Here is a 17,465-nt window from a genome sequence, read left to right on the forward strand (position 1 = left end):
TGAATCACAGGTGGGCAGGAGCGAATACCTAAATGTTGTGGGCTAAGGAGTTGATGAGTGCTCCTTGGGATGGCAGAAACAGGAACTGGGCTTGTAGCTAAAAATGCCTGGACTAATTGGACTTGTCTGCATCCAATATCCTGGCTAAATTAGGATGTGGGGGAAGTGGTTGAGGATGGAATTATCATTCCATTGCTGTTAGGACCCACCTTCAGGACAGATGATAGGGGGACACAGCCAAATTTCAATGGGTGCTGGCTATCAGTGGCTGCACCCCATAACATTTTCAGTTTCACTGGTTTCTGCTGTCTCATTCATAAATGTATTACTTTTGTTGGCCTGGTGCTTACTTTGCAAACTTTCTCTTTTTAAAAAAGCTTCATTGAGATGAATGGCACAAAAGCTACAGCTATTCCATGTGTACATCTTGTGAGTTTGGAAATAAGCATGCGCCTTGTTAGACCATTACTGCAGTCTATGCACATATCCGTCACCTCCCCAAATTTCCTCCAGTCCTCCGAATTTGTTATCTGTTATTACATGGTTTTTGTAATAGGTGTATATAGCAAAGGATCTATTCACCCAATTTCTAATATGCACTGTACTCTTGTTCATAGATGTCCAGAACCAACTCAACCTGCATAACTGGAATTTTCTACCCTGTGACTAATACTTTCTAACCATCACCACCACCCCATCTCATTGTGGCAAACACCATTTTACTCTCAGCTTTTATGATCTTGAGCATTTTACATTCCTCATGAACATAGCATCATGGCAGGCATTTGTCCTCCTGTGCCTTGTTTATTTCATTTGGTTTAATATGCTCAGGGTTAATCCAAATTGTTGCAAATACAGAATTTTGTTTTTTAAGGCTGATTACTATTCTATCACACACACACATTGTAAAATTCAAGAAAACACATGAAGGATCACTTTTTACTTTACAAAAGAATTTAAATCCATACATATCTGAGATTATGGTATGATTTATAATTTTCTTTATCCTTGCAGTTATGGATAGAAACTGAGCTTATTTCCATACTACCTCATGGTGAATATCTCTTTAAGATCCTTGTTTCTTATATTTTTCTGAAGGTTATCTTATATCAGAAAGAACATACAGTATTTGTCCTTTTGGAACTGGCTTACTTCACTGAGCATAATCATTCCCAATTAGGACCATTTTGTTGCAAATGGTAGAATTTCATTCTTTTTAATGACTGTGTAGTATTCCTTGAAGGTGGTGAGCCACAGTTTATTTATCCATTCTTCAATGTGCATCTGGGTTGTTTACATGTCTTTTTTTTTTTCAGTATTGAAATTTCAATAGATTTTTCACTACTGTCCTCTTTCTATCCTAGAATCCAACCAAGTTCCCACAGTGTAGTTGGATGTCATGTCATCTCTGTCTCCTCCTAGTCCGTAGTTCTGTAGTCTTTCCTGATCTTTCTTGATCTCACTTTTGAAGAGTGCTGGCCCTATATTTTGCCTAGTAACATTGGGGTTTTTTTTAATGTTTCCTAACAACTCCTATATTGTACTCTTAGAGGAAGGGGCCTTCTAATGCGATATGTTTGTGCTGTTGTGTACATAATTTGGATAAGTCCCTTCATATTTAAATTTTTGATTGGCATGTACTACACATTTTATGTTACAAAGTGCAATGCATAAATGGATACACAAAATATAGGCAATATGTCTTATTACTGCATGTTAGCATTATCCTTAACTTAAGGTGATATCTGACAAGTATCTCTAGGATAAAGTTGCTATTTATCTATTTATCATTAATAAATCTTACGGAAATTACTTTGATATGCATACCATCTTTTTCATCACAGCCCTGAGTGGACAAGTCTCGGGGACAACCTGTCAAACCATCCTCTTACACCATTACAAGCAGTGAGGTGGCCCAAGTTATGATAGCTTCAAGAAAATGATGGGGAAGGCAGAGCAAAGTCATTCTCTGTGAATGTCAGGGTTTTATGATTGCACAGTCTGGGAAGAAGTAATGAGGAGTAAGAAGAGAGAGAGAGATATACTGATTCCCTGAGAAAGAGAAACCCCCAAAAGGCTTATGATATGTACAGGGGGAGTCAAAGAAGTACCTGGTTTTTGAGTTTTGATTGACTTGGAAAATAGGAAGGTTTTTGCAAAGAAAAGGGTTTTGGTTCTAATAAATTAGAGAAATTTGAGGGGCCCATGAAATGTATAAGTAAATACACTATTATAGAGTTGTGGACTGAAAGGCAAAAAGAAAATAAAACTATACACAGGTAGTTGGGAGTTAGCCTGACACAAGGGAGATTAATGACATTGAAAACATGAGTGTGGAAGTTGTAGGAAAAGACCAAACCAAGAACATATTTAGAGTACTCAGAGTTTATCGCCAAAAAAAAAAAAAAAAAAAAAAACAGATGAACTGAAGATGGAGGTGAAGAGTAGCCCAGATCACAATGGACGATGCTTTCAAGGCTGAAAAGTAGATTGAGCTGAGAGCTATGACCAGTTTTGGCTAATGACCAGTGATTTGATCATTAGAAGATGATAGCTTCCACACCATGTTGCTAGATAGGGACAGGATGCAGACTGGAATAAGAAGTAAGTGAGAACATAGAATAGCTTAAGTGATGGAGAAATAGACAATATTCATAAGTGGTTCAACAGGAATTGTGTGTGGTGATGATACTGAGGAACCTCTCTGGGGCCCCTTACATGTTATTAGTTTTATTCTTATATATTAACATATATTATAGTAACATAAGCATTAACTGTTGACAACATCTAGGGAGCAACATGATTAAAAGGCACCAAAATTCAATAAGTGCAAAAGTATTAGAGCAAAACATATTTCAGCTGCTTAGCTTTGATGTGAAAACCTCCCAGTTTACAAAGAGAACCAGAGAATAAGGGGCTGTCTCCATTCCTGATGTAAAAATGGAGTTCCTCTTAAATGATAAGAGAGAGCACTGTGACAGCAGAATTCAAGCATTTTGAAACCATATGCAGACCACCTGGTGTCTCTGCACTAGAGATTCCCTTGGCTAAAGATTCCCCTCCACGAAACAGTGGAAGGACAGGCCTGTGTGCCCCAGACCTATTTCCTTTACAGCATCTGTAAAAACTGCCTGCAAGAACTTAAATCATCTGCTATTCCAGGGCATGGTACAAAATAGGCACGCAGTAGACACCAGGCCCCTCCATGAGAATTTTAAGTATTTAAGGTCCAGGCCGAGAGTCTCCTTCTGAAAAGTGTCTGTCCCTGAGGCATGGCTTCCCTTAGATCCATGTCTTGGCCACCACAGAGCTTGCTGTCCCTCAGGCCTGGATTCCCAGCTCTGTCTCCTGTTTGCAACTGCAGGGTTGTTGAGGGCAAAAAGTGATCAGCTTTATTTCTGTCCCACTTCCTGAAATTCCTCGCAAAGTAAGTCCTCGTTACAGTTTGCTGGCTAACCACAGTGAGATTGTCACCTTGCACCTCTTTGGATATCTATAATTAAAAGACAAGAGAGCAAGTGTTGGTTATGAGGAAGCAAAAGTGGAGACCTGGTGCTTTGTTGGTGGCAATGTCATTATAGAAAACAGTAAGTACCCAAATAGAGGTTCTCTAAAACATTAAAACTGGAACTGTCATGTGACCCAGCAAATCCACCACTGTTCTACAGCCAGTAGATGTGAAGTCAGTAAGTTGTAGCCACATCCACATTCCTCCTTCACTGCAGCACAGTGTGGAGCCAGCCTAAGTGTCCATCACCAGATGAATGGCTAAAAATAATATAGTGAATAAGCATAGTTAGTACTACTCAGCCTTACAAATGAAGAAAAGCCTGTCCTTTGCAACATCGTAGATGAACCCAGAGGATATTATGTTAAGTGAAATAAGGGAGGCAAAGAATAGCAAATATCACATGACCTCATATCTGGGCATCTAGGAAAATGCAAAACTCATAGAACTATTGAGTAGACTAGTGGTTACCAGGGCCTGAGGCTGGGTACCAGGGAGATGCAAGGCAAGGGATACAAAACTTCAGTTAGACAAGAGCAGAAAAATCAAGAAATCTGTGGTACAGCCTGTTGTGTGCTTGAAAATTGCTAACAGTAAAAATGACAATAAATTAAAACTGTTTCAAAAAATGTTTGCTGGTTGCTTGAGCAGCAAAGATTTCCTGGGGGAGGTGGGGCTTGAAGGAACCTCAGCTTGTGAGAGGTGGAGCAGGAGTAAGGATCGGTAGAGAGGCAACCTGGTGGAAAAATACAACCAACTCCTAATGATAGGAATGAGAGGCAGGAGAAGCACAGTGGCAGAGTCTGGCATTCTGAGATAAGCCCAGCCAGGGGAGGCCAGAGAGTGCCTGTGTCCCTTGACCAATTCCACACCTGCTCTGTGCTCCCTGCCCTCCACTGGCTCCATGTGGACAGCATCCCACCTTCCTCGAGTTCCATCCATAGCCCCCCTGCTGGGCAGCTGTTGCCCACTGTGTACAAAAGGTATGAAACACCCAAAACAGAGAGTGATCACAGAAGTTTTGAAATGGCAAAAGTAAACCCATTACACTTAGGGTGGGAGGAGCCTTCAGGGCACTGGGGACTCAGTGGTATCTTATGGGAAAGTGGGATTCTCGCAGCCCCATGCGACAGAGTCACAGTCAGATCAGGCTCCCTGCACTGTCTCAGCTTCTGAGCATCTATGGGGCTCTGACATCTGCAGGAAAACCCGCACTGTATGCACTAGCAGCCTGGGAGTGGATGTCAAGGTCAGGAGACTGCTTGCTGGGTATCACTGTCAGCCTGGGTATGTACCACACCCACCAGAACTTCTCCTGGATCTCAGGGCATGACAAGGCAGCTCCAGTACCCTGCCCTGGGACCCTGTTTTTCAGAGGTCTGAACCCAGGGCCTTCTCTTAAGCCTACAGAGAAAAGGCTTCTCCAAGCATCACCGCTGTCTCCCAATCTTGGCAATGGTTTAAAAATTAAAAAGATCGTGTGCTGCGGGTGGGATTCATGGCACGGGATTCACCATCCAGGTAACATCAATGTCGAATAATTAATATCATGTTGAAATGTAAAATATTGGCGTTTACTTTTTAAATATGAAAACTAATCTTGAAATCGCCACTTGAAATTCCTCCTTTTCTTGAAGGGTGAATGAATAATCCTTTGTGTTCTGTCTTTTCCAGAGTTCTCAGGGGCTGTGTTCTCACATCTTGTACTAGGGCACCAATGGGCCTTTTCCAGCAGAGGTGGTTCAGGGCTGACCCAAATGCCTGACTGCCCCCAACACCCCGAAAAGACAGCGCACCTGAAAAGTGAGTCCTGCCTGTGTGTGTGTGGGGGGGGGGGTCTGCTGACAGTGCCACAGGGACAAGTGCAATCAGTGTTTATAACAATAGAGCTGTACTGGTTCTGAGTACAGGGAACCTGATCAGGCCCAAAACCCACTAATGTCATCTCCCCAGTGAAGCCTGCTGGGAAGAAATCATGAAATGGGTTTCATATTGCGTTAGAATTTGAGTTTAGAATAACAAACATTGGTCTGAAAAGGAACATGACCGTAGTGATTGGCGAATGATTTGATTTATACTAGGACAAATTTACTTTCTCTATCTGTTGCCATCTTTTGCAACCATAATTAGTTTCAAAGTGTTAGAGTAATAAAAATGAAAGAAAAACAGCCCAGCCATCTTGCATGCTAGTTCTTTTCATGTTTAATATTTTCTCTAGTTTCTATGTAAAAATAAAGTCTCATCTAGTTGATAACCTAGTGTAGTGATTTTCCCTTATGATTCTTGCAACAAACAGTTTCATTTACTTTTTTGCCTAATTTTTATGTTGGAAAAAAAACTTTAAAAAAAAAAAAAACAGTGTTGAAAGCCTAGGACATGAGCAGCCATGTTCTGTTCACCTGGATTTGCCAATTGTTTATACACACACACACAAGATTGGATGTTTATGTTTATGTTCATTATGTCTGTGCAAATCCCATTTGTTTCTCTAAAATATTTGAAAATCTTTTACAGACCTCGTGATACTCTTTGGCATGTATCTGGTAAATTCATGACATCTTTTACGTGACTGTGGAACCACTATCACTGTGAAATTAAATGTTGATATAACAATGGCATCCAATTTGTTTCCCATTTTAACATAGTTCCCTATGTCCCCAAAACATTCATCATAGCTGTTTCTCCTTGCTAGCATTCATTTAAGTATCACACACAGAATTAAGTCTTTTTCAGTCTAAATCAAAGCCCTGCTTCTGTTCTAATTGTTCCTAATGTTGGCATCTTTGACGCATCTAAGCCAGGTGCTTTGTAAAACATCAGAATCTACATTTCTGTATTTCACCTGTTTGTGTGTGCGCTGTGTTTGTGGGCATAGGATGACATTACATCTCACACTGGGCATAGGATGACATTGCATCTCACGCTGATGATGGGGAGCAGCTCATTTGGTGTAGGGGTTTCCTCCAAGCTTTCCTTTATAAAGTGACCGTTTTTTAAATCCTTGTCATTAAAAAGCAGTTGGTGGGATGAACTTGGAGGCCACATGGACATTCTCTTCCCTGGCTAATTGTCATCAAGTGGTTTTAACATCCCTCCATAGTTACATTGTGACTTTTTTTCACTCATCCTAAATCAGGACCTCAGACCATCTTTCCTTCCACAGAATTCATCTTTCACATTTTCCATGCTGTGACATCATCACACAAGGGAATATTTTGAGGCGATCAAGGGAAGACTGTGGAATTAGGCTGTCTAGATCTGCACCTTGTCTGTGTCATATACTGACTGACCTTGAGCAAATACCTCACCTCACAAGCCTTCTGTGTCATTGTTATTTAAATTAGGAGGGCCCTGGACCAGTGACTAAGATGCCATTAGGATGCCCTCCTCCCACACTGAAGTACCTAGCTCCATTGTCCAGCTCCTGTTCCCAATTCCAGCTTCTTGCTAACGTGGACCCTCAGAGGCAGCACTGATGGCTCAGATAATTTGATTTCCTCCCTTGTAAGAGATTGTGCTCCCAACTTCCAGCTTTTGGTGCCCTTGACCTTGGAGGGCATTTGAGAAAAGAATGAGTGAATCAGAGATCTTTACCTTGCTCTTACTCAAGACCCCATTCTCACTCTCCCTGCCTCAGTTAAATACGTTAGGAGACTGAAAATGACAGTGGCCTGTGGTAGACCTGACCTCCTGGTAATAGCAGTTTCTTCTTACAGGTGCAGGGAGGAAAAGCCGAGAGCCAGCTGGGCACAGCTTCTCTGCTGACATCTTTCCTTAGGCCTTTGGCAAAATGCTAACAAGTCTGTGTGACGGGGCAGACCCTTCCCGTGACTTAAGTGGTCAGATTCAGAAGTCCCTGTAGTTAGAAGTGTCCATAGAAAAGCAAAGAGACCATGGCGGGAGGCTGTCAGTGGTGAGCAGTGTCTTGAGGGGGGTCTCTGTCATCTTGCTTGTTTCTGCCTTCACCCAGCCTCCCTCAACTCCTCCCTGCCCTGTCAGTTTTCTGTGGTCAGTAACCCACTGCACTTTCTATTTGAAGGTTATTCGAGTTTTGGGCTTAGACCCAATACTTGTGGTTTTATTTGTTTTATTCTCAAAATGAATCTTCCCTGAGACGGTTCTAAAAAGTTAACCAAGAAACCAAATAAAAACATAGGTTTGTTTAGAAGCTACTCAGAATGTAGATTAGACTGGGACTTGACAACTAAATAAAACTTGTCCCTGCAGAATGTGAGTACTTCAGAAATGCATCTTGCGGGAATTTGACTGGTCTGATTTATCTTCCCTAGAACTCCTAAAAGCAGTGAGGGCTGATGGTCGTGAAACACCACTGTTAGTCCTGAGCTGCCTGCACCTAGCAGATGCCTGGCTGGCTTCTCAGGAGGCTGAGCTAAGCCAATGACCCAGAGCTATCACCTGTCTTCCTGCTTTCTGGGACAAAAACCAACATGGTCAGCCCGTGGTCATCAGGGCAAGGAGGGCCCTGCAGACCCAGAGGGTCAGGCTTCTTCAAGTGCCACTACAGCCCTCTTCTGTGTCCTTATCTACCCTTCCTGTGCCAGGGATTCTCTGCTTGTGTCCTTGTCTTCTTGATGCTATCCTTGGGAACAATCTGTGCTTTCTGTATTTCCTCTGGTGTGGGCTCAATTGAATGATCTATGAGTTGAATGGATGAAACACATGAAAAATCAAACCTTTTGTGCTGCATAAACACCAAGGAAGCCACTTGGGCTTCCTTTGAATGTGTGGATGGAAATGTCAGAGCTGTTTTTTCATTATTTCCCAAGGTGCAGCCTGAGGAATGTCTAGCCACTTGCAAACCTGAAGGGTCAGTGGGTTCTTCATTCCCAGTGCGCAAGGATGAAGTGGAGCAGCTTACACAAGGAATAGCCCTTGTCATGAAGTCCCTGCCAGCTCAGCCTGCAGTCCAGAGCCAGGCCCCTTGCTTCTCCCTTCTTCCTCTTGCCATTGCCTTCCCCGACACTGACTAGTCCTGTTTTATACCTGCTTCCCCGAAAGAGACGTTTCTCAGCTCAGATTTCTAACTGGGTTGCCATGACCCATCTCTTGGTCTCAGAAGCCTCAGTTCCCCATTGCCTGGTAGAGAAGGGGCCTCCCAGAGAAGTTTTGAGATGTGTGTGCCAGAGTCCCATTTTCCTCCCCTGCCCTGTCTGTTTATGCATTAGTTTTGCTGAGCATTGGGGAGTCCTCATATAGGATTCCTTTCCTGACCCTCAAGAATGTGCACTTGTCATAGGCAGAAAAGAGCCAAGGCCCATGGAGCCTGCAGAGACTGTCCATCAGTGTGCCTTGAGGTTTCCTCTGAATTGTTTAAATGGGGCATAGGCTGCTGCGGGTGAGGGAGGGCAAGCGGGGTTACCACTCAGTGCTGCATCAAGTCACATCCTCCAGTGCCTTGAGCTCTCCAGGCCCAGATTGAAACCTCAGTGTTTCCTCCAGCTCTCTGGGGCTGGCACCTCACCGTACTCGCTGGCCGAGGGCCCAAGTGTGGTAGGCTCCATGTCTCATTTTCCTCATCCCAGAAAGATCATTGCCTATGCAAGTACTTGTCCCATTGGCTGCAGGTGAGGACAGAATGAGTACACAGGGACCAGGCACCTGCTGAGAGCACAGTGAGTGTTCAGCTCCCCTCCTCATCCCTGTCCCACTCAGACTCCTTAACCCTGCTGGACGCCAGTGTCTGGAGCCTGTGACACAGAACTGCTCTGAGGTCAGTTGGAAGCAGGTAGGGCTGTGTGCCCTGAAAGCTGTATTTTGTATGTGTTTTTCATCCTTTTTTATTTTTTGCAAAGCTCTCAGGATTGACAGCCCACTGTGCCCACCGAGGGCCATCTGTATTCCACGTTGTTTTGGGCAGCTTCACCTCACTAACTCCCCATGGCCATAGGCAGAGCATGTATGAAATTATGTATGGTGCAGAACCCTTACACATACATGACTAGGATAAAGTTATAAATTAGGCATAGTAAGTAATTTATAACAGATTCATAATAAAGCATAATAGTTATACCAATTTCTGTAATAAATGTTCTATAACTGTTGTCTCCCTCCCTGTCTCTCTCCTCTCCTTTGTCTCTCAAAACACTTATTATATTGTACTCACCCATCTTTCCCTGTTAATGATGTGAGATGATGTAAGGGCTACATCAGGAGATGTTAAGTAAGTAAGGGTCACCTGAAACAAGCACTGTGACCTTGTGATGCCAGTAAGACTGATAGCTAGTAGGGCTACCATGTGAGTCATGAGAAACTATATGGTGTAAAAATGTTGACCAAAGTGAAGAGTCAGGTCCCCGGTGGGATGTTGCAGAAAGACATGAGATTTCATCACAGTACTGAGAACAGGGGGCAATGGAAAATTAATGATTTATTTACTTCTGGAATTTTCCATTTAATATTTTCTGACTGTACTTGACTGTTAATAACTGAAACCTCAGAGAGCAGAAACATAGTAAGGGAGAACTATACATCATACATTTAGAGACCAAAATGTCCCTTCCAACGATAGTGACACTTTAAAACAGAACAGTTCTTTCCCTTGAAAATTTACTTGACAAATACTTTCCCTCATTGCATTCAAAATACACAGGCAATTCCCTCATTCACCTTGAATGGTTACCTCCTTTTGTTTTCTGCTAGAATTTGCATTCTATTCCATGTCCCCACAGAACTTTATTGTCATTTTCTACTTGAAAGTCATTTTCTGCCAAGCCTATCATATATCTTCTTGTTTGTATAAAGACCTATGAGAATATATGCATATATCACAAGATATTTTGTTGTTATTTTTAAGATTATTTTTCTGTATCTGGAAATCACTGTTAGAGAGAAAGAGGAACAGGCACAGAGAGACATCTTCCATGCACTGATTTATTCTCCAGATGTCTGCAACAGCCAGAACTGTGTCAGGCTGAATCCAGGAGTCAGGAGCTTCATCCGGGTCTCCTACAGAAGTGCAGGTGCCCAAGTGCTAGGGACATCCTCTGTTGCTTTTCCCAGGCCGTTAGCAGAAGTGGTGCATGCCTAATAGTGGCTTTACCCATGACACCAGAATGCCAGTCCTATCTTATCGTTGTTTAATTGATTAATATGGGGACCAACAAGATAAGTTGGCTGTAAAGGCTTTTAACTGACAGGAATTGATAAAGTCAGTTGGAAAAGAAGTTTGCATGAAAATGGGGAGCTTAGTTAACTATAAATAATAAAAGTAATATCCTTAGTTAGGCAAGTAAAATGGTTAATTTATGCAGGCTAACTTTGAGCAATACAGGGCTATAAATATTTCACATTTTTATCAATTATGAATTAATAGGTAAATATATGTATACTTCCCAAGAGTTTCAGATTGAAATCCTGTAAGCATATTAGTATTCCAGAAGAATATCAAACATTCAAAAAGTCACCATTTATCTGCTTCTCAAGTTTGAGACTTTTTTTTTCTGTAACAATTAGTTAACATAAGGTGGCTAACAAACGATGAGCACCACCTTTTGGTGCAGCTTTTGGCCTGCAGAGTGAGCGTGAGCCCTGGTATGGCACGTGTGGGAACGTCTGTGGGAGGCAGCTTCTGATGTGGATTCCTGTCCTCACTGCAGCCTAACCTACCATTCTTGTATTTTCCTGGCCCTTGTGCTGTGTGTCAGCTAGACCTGCTGACTTTTGCTCCTCATAGACAGGGTATAGAAGAAGGGATTGATTGTCCCTGGGTCAGATGACAAAGACTGACTTTTCCCTCACACCCTCTGACTCCTCTCACATGGTCATTCTGAGGAAGCCAAGCATCATTTTAAGATCTCATCTCTGGAAAAGCCTTGAGGACAAGGATCTGAGGTGTTAAACAGCCCTCGCAAACAGTCTTGCCAGCAAACACACAGGTGAACTCGGAAGGGGATCCTCCCAGGTTGAGCCTTCAGATGAGGCCATAACTCCAACCCGCGTTGTGATTGCAGTGTGATGAAACTCTGAACCAGATACCCTGTGCAGCTCACTCTGGTGTTTGCCTCACAGAAACTTCAAGGCCATACTAGGTATTGTTTTAAATACCTGCATTTGAGGGTAATTTGTTTCATAAGAATAAATAATTAATATAGTACCTTCAATAGTTGGGAGTGCTGAATGTACTTGGATATGTGCTTTTTGGTGGAGCTGCCATCCATCTCTCTCTATTATTCTTTTCTTCCTTCTCCTCATTCTGAACTCCCCATCAGCCCATTCTTTATTTATTGTCCTCTCTCAATTCCTGTTCCATTTGAGTTCCCCTGCCGTACAGCTGGGATTGCCTCCATGGTCTAGATTAGAAAGGATTAACATCAGAGGCATGTTGTGGAGCAATGCACATTTCAGAAAGTAGTGCCCTATCCTTTTCCAGTAGCAAAAGTGTTCTGTGTTGAAATCAGTTGTTTCAGACTGGCGGTGACCATTTCCTCCTGGGCTGCGGTGCTTCTGTTCTGGTCTTGAGCCAATGTCTGGTGTTTGGAGGAAATTGGTTTTACCTCTGTTTCCTCCAGGGAGTGTGGACTAATAAATTTTCTGTCCAAAAAAATAAAAATGTTTATTGCTTGATTCATACAGCTGATCCTGGAACTTTGGGTTTATATGCTGCAGTTTCTACATAGAAGCCCTCTTTCAACAATTCTAAGTCCTTGTGATATGATGCAGAAGTTGCCTAAAGCAAATCCTTCAAAGAATGGAACTGCAGAGGGTTTTAGTACATTGTCTAATAAAGTATACTAATTGTCTCTCAAACATTTTATTTCAGAATACTTTTAGATTTAAAAACAAAAATTGTGAGATAGTAATACAGAGTTCCCATGTGCCCTCATTGTGTTTCTGCTTTTAATGGCCCGTTTTAGTATCTTATCTCAATTACTGAACCACACCCAGATTCCCTTTTTTCTAAACCCAGCAAGTATATTATTTTACATATAAATTTTCAGATAATAACAATGCTAATCATTGTGCTGAACTTTTTTGGAGCTCCCCGTGTACCAGGCACTGTGCCTTGTCACCTCAGTCATGCCATACCAAAATAGAAACTGCCATTCTCATTTCAGAGGTCAGAAATGAAAACCAAGGGTTAAAAGTCTTTTCCCCAGCCCTTCCAGAATGCCAGTGTAAGTTCATACTGTATTTGTAGTGAAAAGAAGTAAAAGCTCAACTAACTAAAAAAGAAAACAACTAGGAGAATAACCCATTAAGTCATGAAGTCAGCAGGATACTGTAGAAACCTGAGTGGGTTCTTAAAACCCACTGGTTTGATGTTACCAACTAAAAATATTCAAAACCTCCAAGATTATTGATGTCCTCCTTACGTTTATTTATCTTCACAAAGTGACTTATTCTGCTAGTTGGGGATATGGGTGTTAAGATAACAAAATGAATTTTGCCAGTTGTATAAATACTCATGTATAAATACTGGCCTATTAAAAAGCTCAAAATCTCCTGGGTGAAATTCAGATGACCTTTTAATGGAAAAGAGCTACTGTCCTGGGATCTCTTTGTCATGCATAGGCTGTTAACTTCCCTGAGTAAACCCTTAGCCCCTTGGAAATTCTCTCCTTTTCTGTTTCCTTCTTACACACCCAGACATACTCACATGCAGTTACACAAATGTTTACCTAACATCCACATGCACACACAGATATTCATCCACACCCAACAAACACACATGAAAACACTCATGTATGACATGCACAAACTCACATACAGAGTCACACGTGCATTCTGTATCATGTGCACAAACTCCCATGGGCACACAACGTCATATATGCATTTGTTTTCACATGAACTCCTGAACATATATGCCCATAGAGTCTGTAGGCCATGGAGAATTGATTTCCATATGCGGGTAAAATGCAAGTTGAAGTTCTCGTGTTATATGTTACATGTGAATGTTCATTTTTAGCACCATTTGTTTAGAAGTCTGTCCTTTGTAATCAGATTAGATGTGTATGCCTTTCTTACAAATGAATTGTCTGTTTTCTGCTCCACTGATATTTTTGTCCACCCTGTCACCAATGTTATACCATCTTAAGCATAGTAGATTTATAATACACCTTAAAATTGGGTAGTATGAGTACTGCATCTTTTTTCTCTTTCCACATTGGTTTGACTAATCTAGTTCCCTTATCATTCCTCATAAACTTTAAATCAGCTTATCTCTGTCAGCAGAGAGCCCTGCTGAGATGTTGACTGGCGCTGCATTGAATTCATAAATCAGTGGGAGGATAACTGACATCTTCACTGTGTTATATCTTGCAATCCATGGAAACAGCACATTTATTTAGGTCATCTTTGAACTCTGCTGTCTGAATTTTGTGAACTCCTTACAGAGTCAGTCTCCAGAATCTGCCCTTGCTCTGTTGTTCTCCAAGTGTATTTGCATCCTAGATTAAAAGACAAAGAGATCCACAGATGAACCAATAGACAAATGATGCATTACAGAGAGAGAGAGAGAGAAAGAGAGAGAGAGAGGGAGGGAGAATCAGATAAATAATGCAGAGATATATACTGACAAATATAAGCCTGAAACTTACGTGACAGATGGAGGGAAGGTAAAAGAAAAAATAAGAACAGCAAGAAAAGGAATGGCCAACAAAAAAAAGGAATGGCAAGCCAGAAATGAAGAGATAGAACATAGGTAAAGGAAGACAGATAGATTAGATAGATAGATGGATAGATAATCAGATAGGAGAAGGAATAAGTCAAAAGATAGGTAAGTTACTAGCTAAATGTGTAAACAGAAGAGATAGGGAGATATAGGTAGAAGATGGACAGGTGGGTGGATGAACAGATGGATGAATTTTAGGCTAACAGAGGCAGGCAGGCAGATAGATAATTGATTAACAGAATATTATTATATATTTATATAATATGTTATATTATATATATTAACAGAACATTTTAGGTCTTTTTAAAAAAGATTTATTTATTTTTATTGGAAAGTCAGATATACAGAGGGGAGGAAAGACAGAAAGATCTTCTGTTCAATGTTTCACTCCCCAAGTGGCCATAACAGCCAGAGCTGAGCTAATTCAAAGCCAGGATTCAGGAGCATGCTCCAAGTCTCCCACAAGACTGCAGTGTCCCAAGGATTTGGGCCGTCCTTGACTGCTTTCCCAGGCCACAAGCAGGGAGCTGGCTGGGAAATGGAGCTGCCAGGATTAGAACCAATACCTATATGGGATCCCGGCTCAGGCAAGGTGAGGACTTTAGGCGCTAGGCCACCATGCTGGGCCCTTTTAAGGTCTTTTAAGTCTTAACCTAATTCTATGAAAAATATGGTAACCTCTCAATGTATCCATGGAAAAATGAATCCACAGGGAGTTAGTGAAAAACCCCCATCACACACACACACACACACACACACACACACACACACACACACAAACACACACATCTTGAGATAAGTGACAGCCAGAATTCAAGGCCAGCTCCAACTTCCTTCAAAGTTTGTGCCAGTAAATTCTCCTTTGGTGCTTCAGCCTCCATTCCTCGCTCATTTTGCTTCCATTCTTTGGCCTGGGCCTTTGTCATTTCTTGTGTATATAATTTACTAACTTCAGTGGGAAATTATGCTTAAAATATGGTTTATTATAAGAACACAGGGGCAAAGATCTTTGAGGCCCATGAAATAGAAGCTGGCACCCCTGCTCCCTCCTTCTCAGGGACCCAAGTTCTAATAGGCTGTCAAGGCTACAGCCAATGTGTCTCCTCCACATGTTTTTCTCTACGAGCTCTTTTTTCTCTTAGTGTTGTTTAATTGCACTGCAGTGCATGGATGTTCTCACGTGCCTTAGAGAAATCTTCATCTTGACAGCTTGTCCAGTTCTTATCCTGGATGTGCTTGATTTAGCCAAGCTCCTGCAGACAATCCAGTGCTTTTTGATAGCTCTAGCTGTGCTACAAGGAACATCCCAGGACATCTTCTTTGTGTTCATGAGCTAGGCTGCCCCTAGGGAAGATGCAAAGAGACAGAATTGTAAAGTGATATGATGTGCATGTTAAATATATATATATATATACTAAATATAAATATATAGATATCTATACATATATATATGTACTACCTTATTGCCTTTGGCATTTTCTATTAGCTTAATTAAAATGTTATGTTTATTCACTTTTATTTATTTTAAAGACCAACAGAGGCACAGAGATTGTCCTTCCACTCACCAGGTTCAGCTTCCCAAATGTCCACAATAGCCAGGGTTGGACTGGGACAAAGCCAAGAAGCATAAACTCCGTTCAGACCTCTCATATTGTTTGGCAGGGATCCACATATTTTTGAGCCATCATCTGCTGCCTTTCTGAGTGTTGGTAGGATCCTGGATCACAAGTGGCAATTATCATTTTTTTCAATTTTTATTAATATAAAGAGAACAGATTTCATCTTTTTCATAGACACAGTTGTAAGAAAACCCATACTTCCCTCTCACCATCCCTGTGAAGTGCATGAACATTATATGATTGCAAAAAATAAAAAGGAAGAACTTTTTAACATTTTATTAAAATATAGTGTGCATACCAAGAAAAGCACGTTAGTTTGCAGAAAAATAGGTATTTGTTCATCTGGTCAAACTCATAGGCAACACCCAAATTAAGAGCAAAACATTGCTGGTATCACAGGAGACCTTATTATCTTCCCCCATTTCATTTTTGCAATGTGAGAAATAAGAGTGTGTTGGCATTTGCATGGTATGATTCAGTGAAGATTATTTATATATTGAATGATAACACAATCACACAGTCTTGATACTATGTCTGTATTATCACAAGCAGGAGAAAATGCAGTATTTGGATTTGGGGGTATGGCATCTTTCACTTAGGATAATGTTCTCCAGCTGCATCCATTTTGATGCAAATATCAGTATTTCATTATTTTTATGGCTGAGTAATATTACATTATGTATGTGTCCTGCGTTTTCTTTACCCAGTCATCAGTTGATGCACATCTAGGTTGATGCCGTATGTTAGCTGTTATGAACTGAGCTGCTGTAAAGATGAAGTGCTGGTCTGTTTGGATTATAGCAGCCATATAGTATATATTGAAATCTGGTGTTGTCATACCTCCAATTTTGTTTTGTTTCAAATTGCTTTGAATATTCTGGGTCTTTTTTGTTCCCATATAGATGTTGAAATTTTTTTAAGTCTGTGAAGAATATGATTGCAATTTAGATTGATTTTGCATTGAATCCATGCATTCCTTTGGATAATATAGACATTTAAATGATACCAATTTTTCCAGTCCATGAACGTGAAAGGATGTTCTGGTTTTCTGTGAGTTGTCTTTTATTTTTTTCATTAATTTTTTGTAATTTTCATTGTTGAGATCTTTCACATCTTGGTTAAATTTATCCCAAAATGCTTTCTGATAAGTTATTTCTCAACCAGAGCATTATTGGTATATAAAAATGTTGTTGATTTTTTGTGTTTTGGTTTTGCATCGTACAACTTTGCCAGATTCTCCTGTGAGTTCTAATAGTCTCTTAGTGAAATGTTTTGGTTCACTGTATAAATGATCATATCATCTACAAACAAGGATAGTTTTATTTTGCCTCATTTCCACTTGTTGTTCCTTTGATTTCTTTTCCTTGCCAAATAGCCCTAACTAAAACTTCTGGAATTATATTGAAAAATACTGGTGAGAGTGGGCATGCTTGCATGGTTCTGGATCTTGGTGAAAAGGCTGCCGCCTTTTTCTCCATCCAGTGTGATGCTGCCTCTTGGTTTGTCACATATCGCTTTAATTGTGCCATGGTATGTTCATCCTGTGCTCAATTTTCAAGTTTTTTACATTAAACATGTTGGATTTTATCAAATACTTTATCTAAACCTGTTGAAATAATCATATGTTTTTATCCTTCATTTTATTGGCTTGTTACTTCATACTTATTGATTTGGAAATGCTGAACCACCTCCATATCCCAATTGGTTT

At 40.9% G+C, this 17,465-nt stretch overlaps 1 protein-coding gene across 2 annotated transcripts in view; it reads left to right on the forward strand.

The window, feature by feature from the left end:
* Nucleotides 1–17,465, forward strand: part of OTUD7A (OTU deubiquitinase 7A) — a 287,564-nt gene that overhangs the window by 145,768 nt on the left and 124,331 nt on the right. For both annotated transcript variants that reach the window (XM_058666537.1, XM_058666538.1), the window contains exon 3: nt 5,183–5,311. The gene's annotated coding sequence lies outside the window, so the exon portion shown is untranslated. The remainder of the gene's footprint in view (nt 1–5,182; nt 5,312–17,465) is intronic.

Source organism: Ochotona princeps, chromosome 6, assembly GCF_030435755.1.
Source record: "Ochotona princeps isolate mOchPri1 chromosome 6, mOchPri1.hap1, whole genome shotgun sequence".
NCBI classification, from domain to species: domain Eukaryota; kingdom Metazoa; phylum Chordata; class Mammalia; order Lagomorpha; family Ochotonidae; genus Ochotona; species Ochotona princeps.